Consider the following 20,168-nt stretch of genomic DNA (forward strand, 5'->3'; position numbering starts at 1 on the left):
TCCCACCAAGCCCATTGGCTGTCTCCACCGACTTCCGGACAAAGGCCGGGCTCTGAGTGGCCATTGGAAGTGTCAATAACGATCCGGGTCAAACGACAGGCTCAGCAAGCAGGATAGGTTGGGTGAGTAAGGCCGAGGTTGTTGATTCAAAGTGGTTCTTTGGGTTTATTGTCGTTTAAAACGCGGGGAGAGCTTCTGGCGTGTGTGTGTATTGTCAGGCAAAGGGTAAAATGAAGGGCCACGCTCCTTTCGAGGGAGCGGAGCCTCTTTGACAACTCAAATAAACTTTTGGTTAGAGCCTCTATTAGAGGTGCAGGAACGCTGCACTTTTCCAATTACCGGGTGCTTGGCTATGGGGTAATGGCACTTCTGACAACTTGAAATGTTTTGTCCACCCCCCTTCATCCTTTAAATCTGTTGTCTTGCTTCGGTTCAGCAGGAGGCGAATTGTCCATTTGCAAAATACCGCTTCTTGACTGACTCCTCCCCAACCTGAGAAACTACTCTCGTGTTCTCCGTTGCTTGAAACTCATGACTTAAAACGAAAGTTAATAAATCAACATTTAAACAAGAAAAAACGTGTCGCTTTTTGAAAGGTGAAATGGTAGCGTGACAACCAGGATGCAATTTTCACATCATAACTTGTGTTTTCCAATAGTTTTTGTTTGTGAAATGTGAATTTCTCGTGGTTTTATATTCTTTGAGGTGCAGATGTATTCCAGTTCTCCCACGTATGTTTAATAGGTACCTTTGACCCTTCGGGTTTACCATGATCAAATTTGCCAACACAAGCAATATAATGTTTTAATTTTTTTACTTCATGTGTTGAAATTTTTGTGCCAGTTTTCATGTCATTAAATTTGGTTTAGATTTATTGTATTGCTAAGATGAGTCTTGTTTAAACCAAATTTTCTCGCAGCGTACTTTTTATCATGACAAGTGAAATGCTGGAATTAAGGTTATTGATCTGAAACACTTGCCTTGCCTCTGATGTGTGTTTACACCATTTTCTGTTTTTATTTCAAATTTCATGCATCTGTGTTGTGCTTTTGTACTGTTGTACTTTCCACTATCACTACGTCTCACAAAACCAGGTTGATACAGATAAAGAAATTGACAAAATGAATTCATAGCATCTGTCATTGAAATTAACATTTGGGATTGATGACACTGACAATTCCTTGGTAGACACAAAATGCTGGAGTAACTCAGTGGGACAGGCAGCGTCTCTGGATAGAAGGAATGGGTGAGGTTTCGAGTCGAAACCCTACTTCAGACTGATCAGTCTGAAGAAGGGTCTCGACCCGAAACGTCACCCATTCCAGTCTGAAAAAGGGTCTTGACCCGAAACGTCACACATTCCTTCTCTCCAGAGATGCTGTCTGTCCTGCTGAGTTACTCCAACATTTTATGTCTACCCTCGATTTAAACCAGTTCTTTCCTACTGATCATTTCTTCCCTGGAATTTTTATTTTGCTGGATATTTCTACTGATATTGTCAGACATTTCAAGCACATGGTATTGTGGTACATTAGATCGCCCTGTTGCCTTACCTTACAACCATCCATAAGGGAACTCTATTTCGCATATTAACAATTTTCTACTCTCTATGCTTGTGAAAAACAAATTCCATATTTTCTTCTATAATCAAAAAATTGTAAATACAGATTAAGGTGTTAAACATAATTAAGAATTGTCAACAGGTTCTTTACTGATTATCAGTGCTTTTACTTTCAAGCTGTTGCCTGTTTCAAATGCTTAGACCTTTACTGGCAATATATTTTATTTCACAATTCTATTCATTCAATCTGAGCATATACGGTTTCCAGTGTTTTCTAGTTTGCCATTGGGATCCTATCCTAGCAAATTAACATTTTGACAAAGCTGAATAATTCTGGCCTGCCCAGTTCTATCAGTCTCTATCAATCCCCAAAACTCTCAGCTCCAAGATATACAAAACATCATCTACAATTTTATTGAGTTCAAGACAGCTGTGCCTCAATCCTCCTTGATCCCCCTACAGATCTATATTCTATTTTGAAATTCTAGATTGTAATTTCTCCTTTGGTGTCTGTTCTCCTTGTTCCCAACATGTATTCTCCCAAAGATATTACTTGTGTTCCAAGATATCTTAATCCAATTAAAATTATCATTAAAAATGTGAGTGTCCCCCTCCTCCCCAGGACACTGCCAATGTTAATATTCAAGGTTGATGTCCGAGTTTCCTGGAAATAATACTTGCCGCACCCATTCATTGTGCGATGTAGCATTGGCAATCTGATAATGATTTAAAACTTTAAAAACAATACATCTTTAAATGTCTCTTTACATAGCTTCCATTTGTAGAAAATGTTGTATAACAGTATATCCATGAACTACTGTGAGCATTGGAATGCTGAGATTTGTCAATGTTTGTATAAAATATTTATTGCACAAGTTGGGGCTTACACAGAAATTAGAACATTTTGTGAAGTTACTTTCAAACTAGTCTTTCTCTTTGCAAAACCTTATGTATTCAAACAATTATCCAGTGCCATTTTGAATGTTATAATTGACTTATTATTGATCACCACTGGGATAAAGCATTCTACATTTTAATAACGCTGCATGAAAAGGTTTAGATTAATCTGCTTTTATCCATCCTGATAATGACCTTTTGTCTTTGATTTACCTACTGGAAATTATTTATCGTGTCTATTTCCTTAATTTGAATACTTTCATCAAATCTCCCGGCTTTTGGCAGTCAAATCCTTGTCCATCCAGTGACTTGCTTGATAATTTTACTTTGTCCAATTTTATTTCTTTGGTAAGAAACTACATTCAGATATAACATATTTTTGATACATTTTTATGCGTAGCGATTGTAACCATTTTGGTTTGTATTAAATCCTGATTAATGTATACTCGTTACTGCAAATTTCCTTATTGTATTTTCTCAGTAACCTGAACTAAACACCTGTATTTATCTGTAAAGATGCTCCATTTCTTCCTGTGTAGGAAGGAACTGCGGATGCTGGTTTAAACCGAAGATAAATACAAAATGCTGGAGTAACTCAGCGGGACAGACAGCATCTCTGGAGAGAAGGAATGGATGATGTTTCTCTCGACCCGAAACATCACCCATTCCTTCTCTCCAGAGATGCTGCCTGCCCTGAGTTGCTCCAGCTTTTTGTATGCATCTCCATTTCTCCCTTATCTCTTTGACAAATTTCATGTTTAAATTATGTTCCCGCCCCGAAAATGTCCTACCCTGCATCTTATGGTATTATATCTTAAATTTGCCTCCACTGCTATGTTTTATTAGAGCCCAATATGCCCGTTTTTGATTTTTTTAAATGCAATTGGTGTTAGTTCACATTACTATACAGAAGATGCATTCTTTGGTCTCAGCCTCATTGAAATGTAGCAAGATTCTGAGAGGGAATAATGGGGTGGATGCCATGGGGCTTATTCTTCAAGCTAGAGGGTCTAGAATTAGATGAGTAGTATCAGGATAATGGAGTAGTCGATTTGGATTGAGAAGCACTAAAGTTTCTCTTTGTGGATTTATCTTTGAAACATTTCTACCCCTGGGTAAGGATGGTCAGTGGTTGGCAGATCAGTAGATTTTAGAATGTGTTGTAGATCATGTCTCAAAGTGGATTTGAGATACAGGATCAGTTACAATATTATTGAATGGAGCCAGCCATTAGGGCCTACAGCTATATATTATCCATTGGTGTTTAGTTTTGCAGTCGGTTAATGTGTAGACTGAAAGTGTTCCCATCAATTAATTTGTGAGGCACATGACAACCTATTACGTGTCAGTGAATTTCAGAAAAACATCTCAATTCAGAAGGTTTGATGTCTTTCTCGCCATGATGAAGGTTGTGTGTGAATGACAGAGTTGCAAGCTTCATGAAGTAAGGGTTATGAAATTTGAATAATGTATGTTGCACTCATCGATTGGGGGAACAACACACTTGGAATACTGGTCTTTCGCTGTTGAAAATTAGAGAAAAATCTATTGTTGAAGTTAACCTGGTGAGGCTGTGGTGCAATAATTTGATGTTGCAATTGAAGTGACCTCAACCACACGAGCAACGCTTTTGATTTCTTCCAAGAAACTCGGACATCAACTTTAAACTGAATAGGACTATAGCAAAACCAGTACAATGACTAGGGTGGGGGAGGTTGCCAATCACTTTAACTCCCCTTCTCATTCCCATACTGACTTTTCTGTCCTGGGCCACCTCCATTATTAGAGTGAGGTTAAACATAAATTGGAGGAGCTGCACCTCGTATTTTGCTTGGGCAGCTTACAACCCAGTGGTGTGAGTACTGATTTCACTGGCTTCGGGTGGCCCATGCAACCCTTCACCCTCCATCCCTCCCCCACCCTAGTTGTCGTACTGGCTTTACTGTCGTCCTGTTGAGTTCCACTGTCTGTATAACTTATCCCCTATCCCACAGCCAACAATGGACCATTGCGTGCTCCACATTCCCTTGATTATTGTTCCATTTTGCATATCTTCCATTCAATTGTCCTAAATGCCATCTATATCTCTCATTCCCCTTTTCCCCCTGACTGTCTGAAGAAGAGTCTCGATCCAAAACCTCACCTACTCCTTTTCTCCAGAGATGCTTTCTGACCCACTGAGTTACTCCAGCTTTTTGTGTCTGTCTTAGGTGGATGGTCATAGTCTTTTCATAGGATAAGGGGGTCTAAAACTAGGATGCATAAATTTAAGGTGAAAGGAGAAAGATTTACAAGAGAATCGATGGGCAACTTTTCCACACATTGGGTATATGGAACAAGTCTCCAGAGGAAGCAGTAGAGATGGGAACAATGACAATGTTTAGAAGATATTTAGACAAGTACATAGATGGAACAGGTTTGGAGGAATATGGGCCAAATACAGGCAAATGAGACAAGCTCAGATACATATCTTGGTCAACAAGTTGGGTTGCAAGGACGGTTTCTGTGCTGCATGACTTTATAACAGCCCTAGAAATAAATCAACATGGAAAATATATTAACATCTTTTACACAGACACTTCTCCATTTTTAATGAGAACTAGACCTGTTGGGTCCACACCTCTCCCACGGGCCCGGCAACCCTCCCCCAACTGACGACACTCACCAACTCCATCCCCCCTCAACCGCACTTAAAACTCCTCCCCCCCCCCCCCCCCCCGGGGGCGAGTGAGGAGGGAGAGGAGAGGGAGCCACTCACCGTGGCCCCGGTGCAGCCATCGCAGCGGCCAGCAGCAGAAGAGCTCTCCTTCCCCCATAGGCTGCCACTCCCGTCATTCGGGCAAGTTCCGCCCCACTCCAAGCAGCAACCCTCCCTCAACTGCACACACGCGGATGCGGCGGCCATCTTACGTAAGTATTAGATCAACAAGCCCCAACTGCGCAGTCGCAGACGCGTTGGGTTCCCATTGTGACGTCGATCACAGAGGTAGCCAATCAGGTCGCGCCGGACCCCAGGTGTGGGGGAGGTGGTAGAGGCAATCAAATTTATTAAAGTTAAAAAAACCGTTAATCCAAAGCCTTTCCTGCATCGGTGTAGCTCCCACCCCCATCCCCACTCCCCCCTTCCCTCCCCCCCACCCCCACTCCCTCTACTCTCCCCTCCCCCGACTCTCCCCCACTCCTGGGAAGCCGGGACGGGTGGCAGTCCCGCTGGTCCTCCGGGGGGCATGTGTTAAAGTCAGTCCCCCCCCTCATTTGCCATCTCTCCCGTCACTCGGGCGGGTGCCATTGTGACGTCAACACTGAACACGGGCAAGGTAAGTGGAAAAATGAATTTTTAAACTTTACTAGATCAAGTGGACACTTTGGGCCCAAACCACTCCTGCATTGGTGCAGCACCCTCTCCTCCCCCACTCCCCCCTCCCTCCCTCCACACCCCTACTCCCCCCTTCCTCCCATCCTTCCTCCCTCCCTTCCTACACCCCTCCCTCCCTCCCCCCTCCCCTCCTCCTCCCCCGTCTCTCTCCTCCCCCATCCCCCATCCCCCCCCCTCCCCCCCCTCCCTGACACGGAGAGACAACCTGGTGGCATTCCACACTCTGCGCACACAGCTTCCTGGCTCACCCACGCTCTTAAGTCATATCTCACCAACACAGCACTCTACAACACCTCCCTCCCCCGTTCATTCCACTTCTGGCCAGCACGCGTTAATCAATACAACCAGCAGTTTACTCACAGCGGTGCTCGCTCGCTTCCCGATTCCCTTTAAACTTTTACATGATTGACAACCAAAGCTCCAAATAACAAACCCATTCACCCACAATCTGTGCGTGAGACTCTTATGGCCCATCTCACGTATCATCAACGGGCCCCAACTGCATGCGCATTTTTAAAACAACTTTAAAATGTGAATAACTTAAAATATATAACACCGATTTCAATGAAACTTCTTCCATTAGCACCAAACGGACGACGGTGAGTAAGGTGGGCCTAAAATTGTCACGCTATCGTGTACCGTTTTGGCTGTAGTTCAGGAATAAACAAACAAACAAACGCGAGTTTTAGTATACAGATTACTGCGCCGGAACTGAACTGGCAAGCCTTGATCATATAACGGGTCCCAACTGCGCAGGCGCAGACTCGGACTTCCCATTGTGACGTCATACACGGGTGGCGGCTAAAGGGAGAATAAAGTGATTTATTAAACTTTAAAAAGAGATTTTGAAAGATAAAAAAGTGATTAAAAAAAACCCAAAACATTTATTTCAACCCCAGGACAATAGTGAGTAAGGTGGGCCTAAAATTGTTGCGCTATCGTGTACCGTTTTGACTGTGTCAAGCCCCAAATAATATACAATTGATAAAACACACAAACAAACAGCGAGTTTTAGAGATGGATAGATGGATAGATAGATAGATATGCACCTGTTGAGTGCAATTCTCTGCTGCGGGCGTGGCTGTAGGATATGGGGGGTGACAAGGGGGTTGAGGAGGGATGGAGGGGGGAGAGGAGGGGGGTTTAAGGGGGGATGGAGTGGATTAGTGGGGGGAAGGGATAAGGGGGGGTTCAGGGGGATTGAGTGGGTGTGGGGAGGAGGGGAGATAAGGGGGGTTATGGGGAGATGGAGTGGGGGAGGAGAGGGTGCTGGATCATTCAGGAGAGGTTTGGGACCAGAACCGTTATGTGGAAAGCTCCCCTTCGGGCCCAGCAACCCCAACGATCCGTGCACCCGTTGGCGGACGGGGAGAGTCCCCGAGAGGGGGACTCTCCCCCACTCCATCTCCCCACGCTCCAAAGACATACAGGTATGTAGGTTAATTGACTGGGCCCCATGCGTCCAGCGCTGATCGGCGGGGAACGGCGGCGACGGACATCTTGTTGGACCCTCTGCCGCAACCTCTGGTGCCGTGCTGCACCACGGGATTAAGGTTAGGTGTGAGGCACGCCGGGACGGGCGCCGGTCCTCCCGCTAGTCCGAGGTGGGGGGGGGGGGGAGTGCATTTGTTGAAGTTAGCCCCCCCCTCCCCATTGCCCCCGACTCCCTGCCCCCCTTCCTCATTGGCCGTCACCTGGGGCGGGTCCCACTGTGACATCATTTGCTGAACGTGGCAAGCAATCGGTTTAATAAGGAACATTTTAAACTTTAAAATCACTCTAACTTTAAAAATATAAGACTCATTTGAATGAAACTTGTGTTAAACACTCCCCAGGACAATGGTGAGTAAGGTGGGCCTAAAATTGTGCAGTTGGTGTACTGTTTTTTTTGTGGATGAGAAGACCATACGGAAACAACAGGCACAAACATACGGAACAAGGGAGGGAGGGAGGGAGGGAGGGAGGGAGGGAGGGAGGGAGGGAGGGAGGGAGGGAGGGAGGGAGGGAGGGAGGGAGGGAGGGAGGGAGGGAGGGCGGGCAGACAGACAGACAGAAAAAATAAATTAAAAAAATTGCGGTATTTGTTATTTTCACCATTGATTTCTTTAGAGGGACTTGAGAAAGAAAGACAGACAGACAGAAAAAATAAATTAAAAAAATTGCGGTATTTGTTATTTTCACCATTGATTTCTTTAGAGGGACTTGAGAAAGAAAGAAAGAAAGAAAGAAAGAAAGACAGACAGACAGACAGACAGACAGACAGACAGACAGACAGACAGACAGACAGACAGACAGACAGACAGACAGACAGACAGACAGACAGACAGACAGACAGACAGACAGACAGACAGACAGACAGACAGACAGACAGACAGACAGACAGACAGACAGACAGACAGACAGACAGACAGACAGACAGACAGACAGACAGACAGACAGACAGACAGACAGACAGACAGACAGACAGACAGACAGACAGACAGACAGACAGACAGACAGACAGACAGACAGACAGACAGACAGACAGACAGACAGACAGACAGACAGACAGAAAAATAAATTAAAAAAATTGCGGTATTTGTTATTTTCACCATTGATTTCTTTAGAGGGACTTGAGTCATGTTGCATAATTATCAGGTGATGAATTTAGCTGCTTTAATTCACGATTGGATGGGTAGAAGTAAGCCAGTTGGTGCTACATATTGTATTGTATTGTATAAATTGTAACTGGGTGCCTGCTTGTGATTGATAATCAAAACACTAGATGTTAAGGTCTGAAACAAATACACAAAATGCTGGAAACACTCTGCAGATCAGGCAGCATGGAGAGAAACAGAGTTAAAGTTTCATGTTGAAGCTCCCTCATCAGAACTGGGGAAAAAGAGAAAATGCAGTTTTAAGTTGCAGAGAAGATCGCAGCATCACACACCTTTCGATTTATTAACCAAGAAAGGTGCAGGCATGCTGCTTCACATGCTGAGGAGAAGACTGCATGGCACAATTCCAATCTGTTCAGTGGTAGAACTTCTTCACTTGGCAAATAAGTTATTAAAAATAATAGAATTTTCTAGAATCTATTTAATTTATTTTATTTGTATTTTAAGGCAATTTTAGAGATACAACGCGGAAACAGGCCCTTCGGCCCACCGGCTCCGCGCCGCCCAGCGATCCACGCACATTAACACTATCCTACACACACTAGGGACAATTTTTACATTTAATTAACCCAGCCAACTAACCTACATACCTGTACATCTTTGGAGTGTGGGTGGAAACCGAAGATCTCGGAGAAAACCCACGCAGATCACGGGGAGAATGTACAAACTCCGTACAGACGGCACCCGTAGTCAGGATTGAACCTGAGTCTCCGGCGCTGCATTCGCTGTAAGGCAGCAACTCTACCACTGCGCCACCGTGCCGCCCCGTGGCAATGTAGGAACATAAGAACTAAGTACAGATAGGAGCTATCAGGCCCTTTGAGCCTGCTCCACTGATCATCAAGGGCATGGCTAATCTTTCATCTCAGAACCAGTTTCTGAACTCGATTCCTTGTATATCCAGAAATATATCAACGTTTGGTTTGAATGACAACAATGACTGAACTCCAATTGCCCTCCAGAATTCAAAATGTTCATCACACTTTGAGTGAAATATATTTTTTCTGCTCTCATTTCTAAATAGCTTCCCTTTATTTTCGTACTTGTGCTCCCTGGTCCCACACTTTTCAGTCAGAGAAATCATCCCCTCTACATCCTGCCAGTTATTTTCAGTTACATTTCTTCTAAACTAACGTCCCAATCTATTCAGCCTCTCCTCGTATGGCAAATCTGCAGTCTCAGGAATTAATCTAATGAAGCTTCACTACTGTCTCTCCAGGGCAAGTACATCCTTTCTGAAATAAGGAGATTAAAATAGTACACAATACTTCAGTTGTAATTTCATGAATGCCTTATCTAATTGCAATAAAGCTTCCTAGTTATTGCCGTTGAACACTCATTATTAAAAAGAGCATACCACACACTCTCCATTTGTCCACTGCACTTGAGTGAAGTTGGGCTGAGGAATGGTTGATGGATTTTAACACAGAAAGATGTGAGGTGTTGCATTTAGGGAGCACTAACATGGGCAGAACCTATGAACTGTAAGGCCCTGGGGAGTATTGTCGAGCAGAAGGATTTAGGAGTACAGGCACATGTTCATTGAAAGTGGTATCACAGGTGGTCAAAAAGACTTTTGGCTCATTGACCTTCATCAGTCAGAGGTATTGAGTATACAAGTTGGGAGGTCATGTTGCAGTTGTATAAGAAGTTGATGAGGCTGCATTTAGATTATTGTGTTCAGTTTTGGGCACCATGTTATAGGAAAGATATTGGCAAACTGGAAAGGGTGCAGAGAAGATTTATGAGGATGCTGCCAGGATTCTGAGCAATAGGGGGAGGTTGATCAGGCTAGGACTCTATTCCTTGGAGCGCAGGAGAATGAGGGGTGATCTTATAGAGGTGTACATTATCATGAGAAGAATAGATCAGGTAGATGAACAGTCTCTTATCCAGAGCAGGGGAATCGAGAACCAGAGGTTTAAGGTGAGGGAGGAAAGATTTAATAGGAACCCGAAGGGTAATTTTTTCACACAAAAGTATATGGAATGAGCTGCCCGAGGAGGTAGTTGAGGCAGGTGTCATCACGACATTTAAGAAACATTTAGACAGGTACACGGTTAGGACAGATTTAGAGGGGTATGAGCCAAACACAGGCAGGTGGAGCTAGTGTAGATGGGACATGTTGGCCGGTGTGGGCAAGTTGGGCCGAAGAGCCTATTTCCATGCTGTAAGACTCCAAGGCTCAATGAGTGCTGGCATTCAGTGACTTGCACAACTACACTTTTTGAACATCAACACTATCAATTTTTCACTATTTGACAAATAATTTACTTTTTTTATGTTCTCCAAAGTGAATGACTTTGCATATTTCCAAATTGTCTTTCATCTCATATTTTTCCTGCTTAAACAGCCTGTTCATATCTCTCAGAGACCTTATACTCCTCCCTACTCATCTGGATTGGTATTGGTAGCAAGCTTGCACTTACTATCTAGACGTTTGTTCTTCTTGGATACATTTCTGATGTCAATTGTAATTAGCTGAGACTCAAGCACCTGCAAACAAGCACCTGCATTAGTTACAATTTGAGAAAGAGCTTATTTTCCCACTCTGCTTTCAATCTGATAACCAATTTTCTTTGCATGTCAGCATGTTAGCCATTCACGCTAATGCTGTTGACCAGTTTTCTGTGTCTGACTTTATTGAAACTCTTTATTGAAATTCGAATATACTAACCCCTTATGTATTCAAGCTCTCCATTAATTAGTCAGAGTTTACTTTTCACAAATCCACGCAGACTTGGTTCAGTCTAATACTTTTAAGATGTTCTATTATTGCATTGTTCATTGTAGATTCCTCCTGTGTACCTGTCATTGACTTCAGATTATTGCTTCAGAGATTCCTTGTTTCTTCCCTCTCTAAATAGCACATTTACTACTCTTCACAGGAACGATTCCAGTATCCAAAGAACTCTGGCAGTTGATAACCAGAGCAACCACTATCTCTAATACCATCTTTGAAACTTAGGGATGTCAATTATCAGATTCAAAGAATTTATCAGGTTTCAAGCTCATTACCCTCTTGAGTACAGTTTTTTGACTAATTGTTGGTTCCTGTGGTTACATGGGTTCTGGTCTGTGATGCTTTTTCTCGAATCTTTTCCTTTTTCCATAACTATAAAAACTTTGGCAGTGGATTTTTTTTTCACCTACTCTCACGTTAATTCCTGTTAATCAATCTCTTGATCCTAATTTGAGTTCTAGAATGTTTCCAATCTTCAGGCCTACTGCTATTTTTGACAACTTTGTGTCTTATTTTAATTTTTAAATTGTCTATAATTTCCCGTGTCAGTCACAAATGAATCACATTTACGTTTGTGCCTTAACAAACCTTAGAACTTTGCTTATGCTTTTCTGAGATAAGAAAGCAGATAATATGTATATTTAATTTGTGAACTGGGGACAACCTGGACTGAAATCCAGCTCCAAATTTTAATTAACCAATTTTGTTTGTGTTTGTGTTAGAAGTGCAGATTCTCTATAACCTTTAGTGACCCAAGGAGTGTGACATGTACTCCATTAACTTACATTCACCATTAAAGAATATTTGAAGTCTTTCTTCTTGTGCTTTATCTCCATTGGAATTAAATTACTTCTGTCAGCATTAACCATTGCCAGGTTAAGCAATGTTAAACATTGAAAAAGCTGTCTGTATTGCCCAGACTTGGCACTTAGATGTCCAATTGCATCAATGTGACATTTTTATTTTCCAAATCAGCCATCCAGTGTTGCTTGTAGAATGGTTAGATGGATACATAAGAAATTTTGCAATGAGAAAATACTCTTGACCCACTTTGAATTCATTGGACCAATAATTGCACTGCAGTGGTTTCACTTACCACTGCAAAGTACAAAGGAAAGTAATTTTAAACCAGGTAAACGTATAAGAAGGCAATCGGGGGACAGGAGAGGAAATGCTGGAACTGAGCTAGACCTGACACGGTAGATGATGACAAAGTGGAATAAAGAATGCTGGAAAAGTCCAGCAGATCAAGTAGCATCTTTGGAGAGAGTAAAACTCAGTCCATGTTACAGGTTGATATTATATCAGAACTGGTCTGTTTTGACACAAACTGGAAAGGCCAATTGTCTTAAATTGTTGAATTAATGGTGTTGCAAATGTTGTGACATGGCATGATGGAAGATGAACATGTCAGATCATAAGTTGCAACAGTGGGCCATGTGACACATTAAGCCTAGTCCTCCATCTGCTAAGATGAGCCTTGTCCTTCATCTGAAGAATGTCCAGACCCAAAACATCACCTATCCATTTTCTCCAGAGATGCTGCCTGACCCGCTGAGTTACTCCAGCATTTATCCTCCATCTGCCAAGGCTGATCTTTCACCTCCATTCATTTTCCAGCACTGTCCACATCTTCCATAATTCCCTCAATGCCCAGAAACAATCTCTCTCTGTTCTGAATAATCCCAGTGACTGAGCCTCCAGAGGGAAAGAGAATTCCAAAGGTTTATCACTGCCTATGTAAAAATAAATCTCCTCATCTCAGACTTAAACAGTTGCCCTTATTGTCAAACTGTGCCTTCTGGATCAAGACCACAGTCAGGAGAAACCCAGTCCTGCTTCTGGCCCTTTAATCATTTTGTCAGTTTCAATGAAATCTCTCTATCTCCTAAACCTGTAGGAGTACAATCTTAATCTACTCATTCTCTATTTGTTCAGCAGACCTGCTATCCTTGGAACATGTCCAGTGAATCTTCACTGCACCTCCTCTATGATACGTACCTTGGGTGAAGAGACTAAAAATACAGATTGTCCCCAGGATAGAGTCTCACCAAGGCCCCATACAATTGCAGTAATACTTTGTTCCATTTGCAATCAAAGCTCTTGTATTAAAGGCCAACATACCAATTTCCCTCCAAAACACTTGAAACACCTGCACGTTGATTTTTAATGACGTGCACAATTGCCCTTTATCCCAGCAAATGCATACCCAGCTTTTATGTTGCATGTACCAAAGTAGATGACAACATGTTTCCCACATTATATTCCATCTGTCATGTTCTAGCTCACTCACCCTTTCAACTTGTCCATCATGCCTTAAATATTTTTTACTCCTTGCTGTACTCTGAATCCAAACAAGTATATTGTCAATAAGCTTGGAAATATGGCATTTTAACAACTCAGACTAATCATTGCTATAGTACATTAATAGATAGGGCCCACACACCACTCCAGGCGGCATCTGCACTAGACAATCTGCCACCCTGAAAATAAACCATTTATTCGTACTCTTTGTTTTCTGCCCAATAACGCATTTGCAACCATGTCAGTGCATTATTCCCCAAATTCATATGGTCTTATTAACCAATCTCCTGAGTTTATATTTGGCTTCATTAGAAGCTTGTAAGAGTCCAGAGAGTTCAGGATGGGAATATGGTGGAGAATTCATGGAATATAATGTGGGAAACATGTTGTCATCTACTTTGGTGGAGAATTCTAATAACTGACTCTGGGTCACCCAGGTGGACTGATCTTTACATTCTTATGACACCTATTCATACAACTGCAGCAACTTTCAAGCTGGAAAGGGTACAGAGAAGATTTACGAGGATGTTGCCAGGACTAGAGGGCCTGAGCTATAGGGAGAGGTTGAGTAGGCTGGGACTCTATTCCCTGGAGCGCAGGAGGATGAAGGGTGATCTTATAGAGGTGTAAAAAATCATGAGAGGAATAGATCGGGTAGATGCACAGAGTTTCTTGCCCAGAGTAGGTGAATCGAGGACCAGACGACATAGGTTTAAATGAAGGGGAAAATATTTAATAGGATCATTGGGGTAACTTTTTCACACAAAGGGTGGTGGGTGTATGGACAAGCTGTATGGTGGTCATTGACGCTGGGATTATCCCAACATTTAAGAAACAGACAGGTACATGGATAGGACAGGTTTGGAGGAATATGGACCAAACGCAGGCAGGTGGGACGAGTGTAGCTGGGACATGTTGGCCGGTGTGGGCAAGTTGGGCCGAACCATGACTCTATGTAACATGACAGGCGAGTTGCAATTTACAAGTATTGTACATCCTTTGTGAGCCAATGCTAATATCTGAGATCCATTTTCTCTTAGTCTCTGTCTTCTCACAAGCATTACTTTTTGTTCCCTTAACTACTTCCCTTCTTTGTAAGTTAAAATATACTAATTTCCTATTTCTGACAAAGGATGATTAGCATAAAACATTAGCTCTATTTCTCTCACCACAGATCTTGCCTGTCCTGTAGATTTTTGTTCATCGATGACCCCATTAAGGTTTCCTGAGCAAAAAGTAAGGAAACATTGGTAAAGTGAAGTAGATCACAGCCATCAAAAATGTTTAAACCCCTCTTCTTTTAGTATGCTTATCTCACCCAATATTTTGCATACTTCTAAAAACACAACAGGGGTATCATCCCCTATTTTGTAAAGATAAATATAAAACTTTAATTTGGGAGTTTGCCTACATCCTGTGCCTTCACATATTGCTTAACAGTTTGGTCACGGACACATTTGTAGTTAACCCTTTGCACTTTATGTGTATACAATATAATTTGAATTTTCTTATGATTTTACCGATCATTCTTTCATGCTCCCTCTTTGCTTTTCTCATTTCTCTTTTAATTTTATCCCTACAGTTCTTGTATTAGAGTCATAGAGTGATACAGTGTGGAAACAGGCCCTTCAGCCCAACTCACACACACCGGCCAACAATGTCCCAGCTACCCTAGTCCCATTTGCCTGCACTTGGTCAATATCCCTCCAAACCTGTCCTATTCATGTACCTGTCTAATTGTTTCTTAAACGATGCGATAGTCCCAGCGTCAACCACCTCCTCTGGCAGCTTGTTCCATACACCCACCACTCTCTGTGTGCAAAAAGTTACCCCTCGGATTCCTGTTAAATCTTTTCCCCTTCACCTTGAACCTATGTTCTCTGGTCCTCGATTCCCCTACTCTGGGCAAAAGACTGTGCATCTACCCGATCTATTCCTCTCATGATTTTGTATACCTCTATTAGATCTCCCCTCATCCTCCTGCACTCCCATGGAATAGAGACCCAGCCTATTCAACCTCTCCCTATGGCTCACCCCCTCTAGTCCTGGCAACATCCTCGTATATTCTAAGCTTTCTGCAGTGTTGAATTCTTGGTATGTGAGATAAACTTTCCTTAGTTTGCCACACTCCATCTTGTAAGGACCTTGTCATTTTATGACCTCAAACATTGACAGCCCTGCCATGTTTTTTTGAATGCCCCACACTTACTCTGAACATTTCAAATCACCATTTTGAATGCTTCCCATTTGCTTTGAGACTGATTTACAACTACCAGGTTGGTTCTTGTCCGCTTTTGCCAAATCACATTTCAGTTAAGTAAAATTGATCTTATGCCACTTTAGAATGTTTGTTCCTATTTTTATCTTTGTTCTTTCCCATAACTATGTGAAGACTGACTGGATAATATCACATCTACCGCTCTCCCTGATACTCTTTTCACCTACTGTTTCTTTTCCTTTTTCCTTGACCCTAAATCCTTCTCTTCCTAGGCAACCGGCTTAAACACAACATTCTCTCAATGTAATTAAGGAATTATCTACCCTTATACCTTTTAAGTTGTTTTACCCAGTTAATGATTAAGTAATTAAATTTTATTTTCATTACTACCCTAGAGTTTTAGGACTTCAAAATTTCTTGCCATTGAATTTCCCTTTGATAGATCCTAGATCTATCCATTGTCTATGCCAACCATCAAGTAAGCATTTTCACACTAATCCTACGTCAACCCATTGAGTACAATGAGTATAATGGCCAGGCCAATTTACAGTGGCTGATTCATCTAGCAGCCTGTACATTTTTGGGTTAAGAAAAAATAGAACACCCGGAGGAAACACATGCAGTTACAGAGAACTTGCAAACTCTAAACGCACATCATTGGAGGTTAGGATAGAAGCCACCTCACTGAAACCATGAGGCAGCAGCTTTACTAGCTGTACCACTGTGTCACTCCAACTTTTGGAAGCTCTAATGTATACTCCCGACAGTGAGATTCTCCCTTTTTGTTCTTGAGTTGAACTCATGGTCTCATTTGATGATCATTCCAACATATCATTCTTTGTCAAACAAAAATAGATTATGTTGTAAATATTCAGCAGGTCGGGGCAGCATCTATGGAATCGATACATACAACATTTCAGATTGGAGACCATTCTTTGTCATAGCAGTGATTGTTCCATGAACTAACATTGCTACTGCTTTTATCCTATCTCGTATGAAAACACAGTATGCAGAAACATTAAGCTTCTATTTCCATCCTCTTTAAGCCACATTTCTGTATTAACTAAACCCATACATCTCAGTACATTTATCAATGCTTTTATTTGCTGCCTTTATTGTACTGCTTGTATTTAGGTATATACCAGTAATTTAATTTTTTTTTGCACTCTATTTTCCAATCTTTGTTTAGCCTTCCCATTACTCAATTTTCTGATCTGATTTTCTACCTTCTGAGTATTTGCTCATATCAACATCAGGATATTCAGATTATTGATTTTTCCTGGATATCTTTTTGCAGCAGGTAGAAAATGGGCATAACAATTTCATTATTTGCCCAATACCAATGATGCAGTGTTCAGAGCCATTTTCAAATATTTATCTCATTTGCACGAACTATTAAGTTACTGAAAACTGAAACAGAGCCCAGCAACTTGAGACTTACTTCAGTGGCAATGGCTCCCGAGTGGCTAAAAGAGTATTACGATATTATTGTAAGGCAAAAAGGGTCATTATGCTATCAGTTCTCCACAAAAATACCCAGAAGGTATTAGTGGTTTTGTGACTATTTTTCAGCATTCCATCGTTACTTGTGACTCAGTAGCAAAGCACGGGCTGCAGTTTGTTACTGAACATTGAAAATGAAATTGTGAATTTGGCATTTTAGCTAAAATTAGCCTCCTTTGTGGGCAAGATGAGTGCATTCGTTTCTTTTCCGGTGTATTCCTAAGTTTTCCAACATAAATTGGGCAGACTACATCTGAAAATTGACTTCTTTCCCAGCTTGTCTAATTCATACTCGGATTTTCTCTCTCTCCTTTCCCTCGAGCACTTTCTCCTTCAATACAAAATTCCCACTCAGTTCATCTTGACCCATTCAAGCTGATTAACTTCTTACATTCTGACCCCAATTTAACCTGGCACTTTTCTCTTTTCACCATGTCTGCAGCTCAGTTCAAGGTGATGCACTTTACCACCCCACCCCCTCCCATTCCTTTAACTCAAACTGATGGCTTTCCTTCAAGTGTCACATTGGCCTTTTTGACCCTGTTAGTGCTACGCAATGGTTTCAACTTCTTTCACTTTGGTCAGAGAATGGTTACACAAAGCTGAAGTTCACTCCTTTTGGGGATTTAGCGGGATTATCATGCGGAATCCCTACAAAAGATGGGCTGAGCTTGGTTTGATAGGGAGATGGTTCAGATTTTTTTCTGCCTGGTCTCTTTCTGACTGTAGTCATTCTAGGTTACAGGATATGAAAGGTAGTTTTTTGTTTAAAACTAAATGATTTTATCAAAATCCATTAATTGTGTTATCATTTTGATATTGTAATCTGACGATTTTTTTTATTAGGCCAAAAGATGAATGAACATTTCAGCTCCACAATAACATTCCATTCAGCTGTCTCTAATTCTCAGTATGACAAAAATAATTTGATAAAGGTTCAGAGGTTCTTTATTCACTTTTACCTATTCCCTCCTCCATCTTCCTTTTGCATTTGTCAACGTACCAGCTCAATTTTTTAGTACAACACTTGAATTTGTGTTGAGTCTTTTGTTCAGTATTGAAATTTTGTTTGAACAGGAAACTTTGTATTTTGCTCCTTTGTTCCTACATTTGATAAAGGTTTCACATTTGAACTCTAAACTAAGTGGCAACATAAATGACAGAAAATAAGATTGTGGCTGATCTTCTACCTCAGTGGCACTTTACTGTGATCACCCTATATAACTTGATTTTCATGATCTATGTCTATTGATCTCTTATTTTTCAATATCTTTTTTTGAGAATTCCACTGATTCACTCCTCTCTGGATGAAGAAATTAATTCTCCCATCGATCCTGACTGGCTGATTGCTTTTGTTTTTTGACATTGTGACCCCATTTTCTAGACATCTCAGCCAGAGGTACCAAGATCCCCATGACACCAAGACGCTGATGCTTCAAAAGAACTTTGTATATTTCATAAAGAGAACGTCTCATTCTTCTAAACACAAGAGAAATATGGCAGTTGCTTAATTTCTCCTCATACAACTAATTTCTATCCCAGGAATCAATCTGATGAATGCTTGCAGCATTAACTCTGTCACAAGTATATCCTTGGGTAGATCAGACGTACACAGCATTAGAGATACCTGGGCTCGACCGAATTAGAGGAAGGTTGCCTCTACTCTTGTACGTATTCCATTGTTGTTAAAGTGAATATGCTGTTTGCCTTATAATTTGGTAGCTGTACGTCCACGTAAACTTTGCACAAGGGGATACCAGGTTTTCCTGGACACCAACAATATTCAAACGTTTACCAACTTGAAATAGTGTGTGTTTCTATTTGTTCCACAAAGTGAGCGACTTCACATGTTTCTACCTTCATTCTCTCCTTGCCTATTCATTGACCTATATTTTGCCGCAAGGTACCACATCTATGGTTGAGGATATTATATGTTAAAGGTTTTTAGAATGATAAGCTGAGAATTCCTTCACACTTTCTGCTTGGAAGAGAAAACATTGGCACAAGAAGATATTAGTTCTATTATGTTCTGTCAATAATGATTTTTTCTAACTGATTTGAATTTTGTCAGCAAAATATAATATATAGTTTATTGTAGCACCTTCACATTGATCTGATCTTGTGTGCCAATAAATCAATAAATAATTACCAAAATTTATCAATTTCTGTCTTTTACATTAAATAAATATTAAAACTAATGTATCACACAGTTGGTCTATTTCTGTAGTGATTCCACAATCAGTACTACAACGTAGATATATTTGCAATCAACTGTAAATAGATTTCAGGTTTTTCAATTCTAGGTTTACCATTCAAATACTGAAGGAACTTGGGTTTTTTTTCAATGAAATAAGTGATTAAGAAATGTAAATGGACATAATTAACAGTTAATGTATGAGCCTTTTTTAAGAATTTATTGCTCCACCAGGAATCTGCAGATCATTTGCCGGTAGAACTGAATGTAGTAGGCAAGTTGGGGTCACCCGCCATTCCTGTCACTCCCATCACCCAGCCCCAAACTGCCTGAAGTCGAGGAAGAGCTTCCTTCACACAGTCCAGCCACTGTCACAGTCTCCTCAAGCAACCAGACTAGTCTTGTGGGAAAAGAAACGCAGTGAAAACCACCACCACGAAAAGCGGCCAATCCCAACCAAGGAACAGCTACCACCTGGTCACAGGTGTGACTGGAAGACTTGGAAATCCCTCAAAATGCTTCGTACAGGGATGCGTCGATGCAAGACCAATATGAGCAAATGGGGATATGCAGATGCGGCAGACACAGAATATGAATGTGGAACATCTGTACAATCCATGCCACACCTACTAAGATGCCCACTTCTTGGTGAACAATGCTGCCTGGAAGATCTAGTGGTGGCAAACGAGAAGGCTGTCCACTGCAAGAGCCTGGC

At 41.5% G+C, this 20,168-nt stretch overlaps 1 protein-coding gene across 1 annotated transcript in view; it reads left to right on the forward strand.

Moving 5' to 3' along the window:
• Nucleotides 1–20,168, forward strand: part of LOC144598366 (ERI1 exoribonuclease 3-like) — a 272,324-nt gene continuing 252,156 nt past the window's right edge. The window contains exon 1 of the mRNA XM_078408446.1: nt 1–122. The gene's annotated coding sequence lies outside the window, so the exon portion shown is untranslated. The remainder of the gene's footprint in view (nt 123–20,168) is intronic.

Source organism: Rhinoraja longicauda, chromosome 11, assembly GCF_053455715.1.
Source record: "Rhinoraja longicauda isolate Sanriku21f chromosome 11, sRhiLon1.1, whole genome shotgun sequence".
Taxonomy (NCBI): domain Eukaryota; kingdom Metazoa; phylum Chordata; class Chondrichthyes; order Rajiformes; family Arhynchobatidae; genus Rhinoraja; species Rhinoraja longicauda.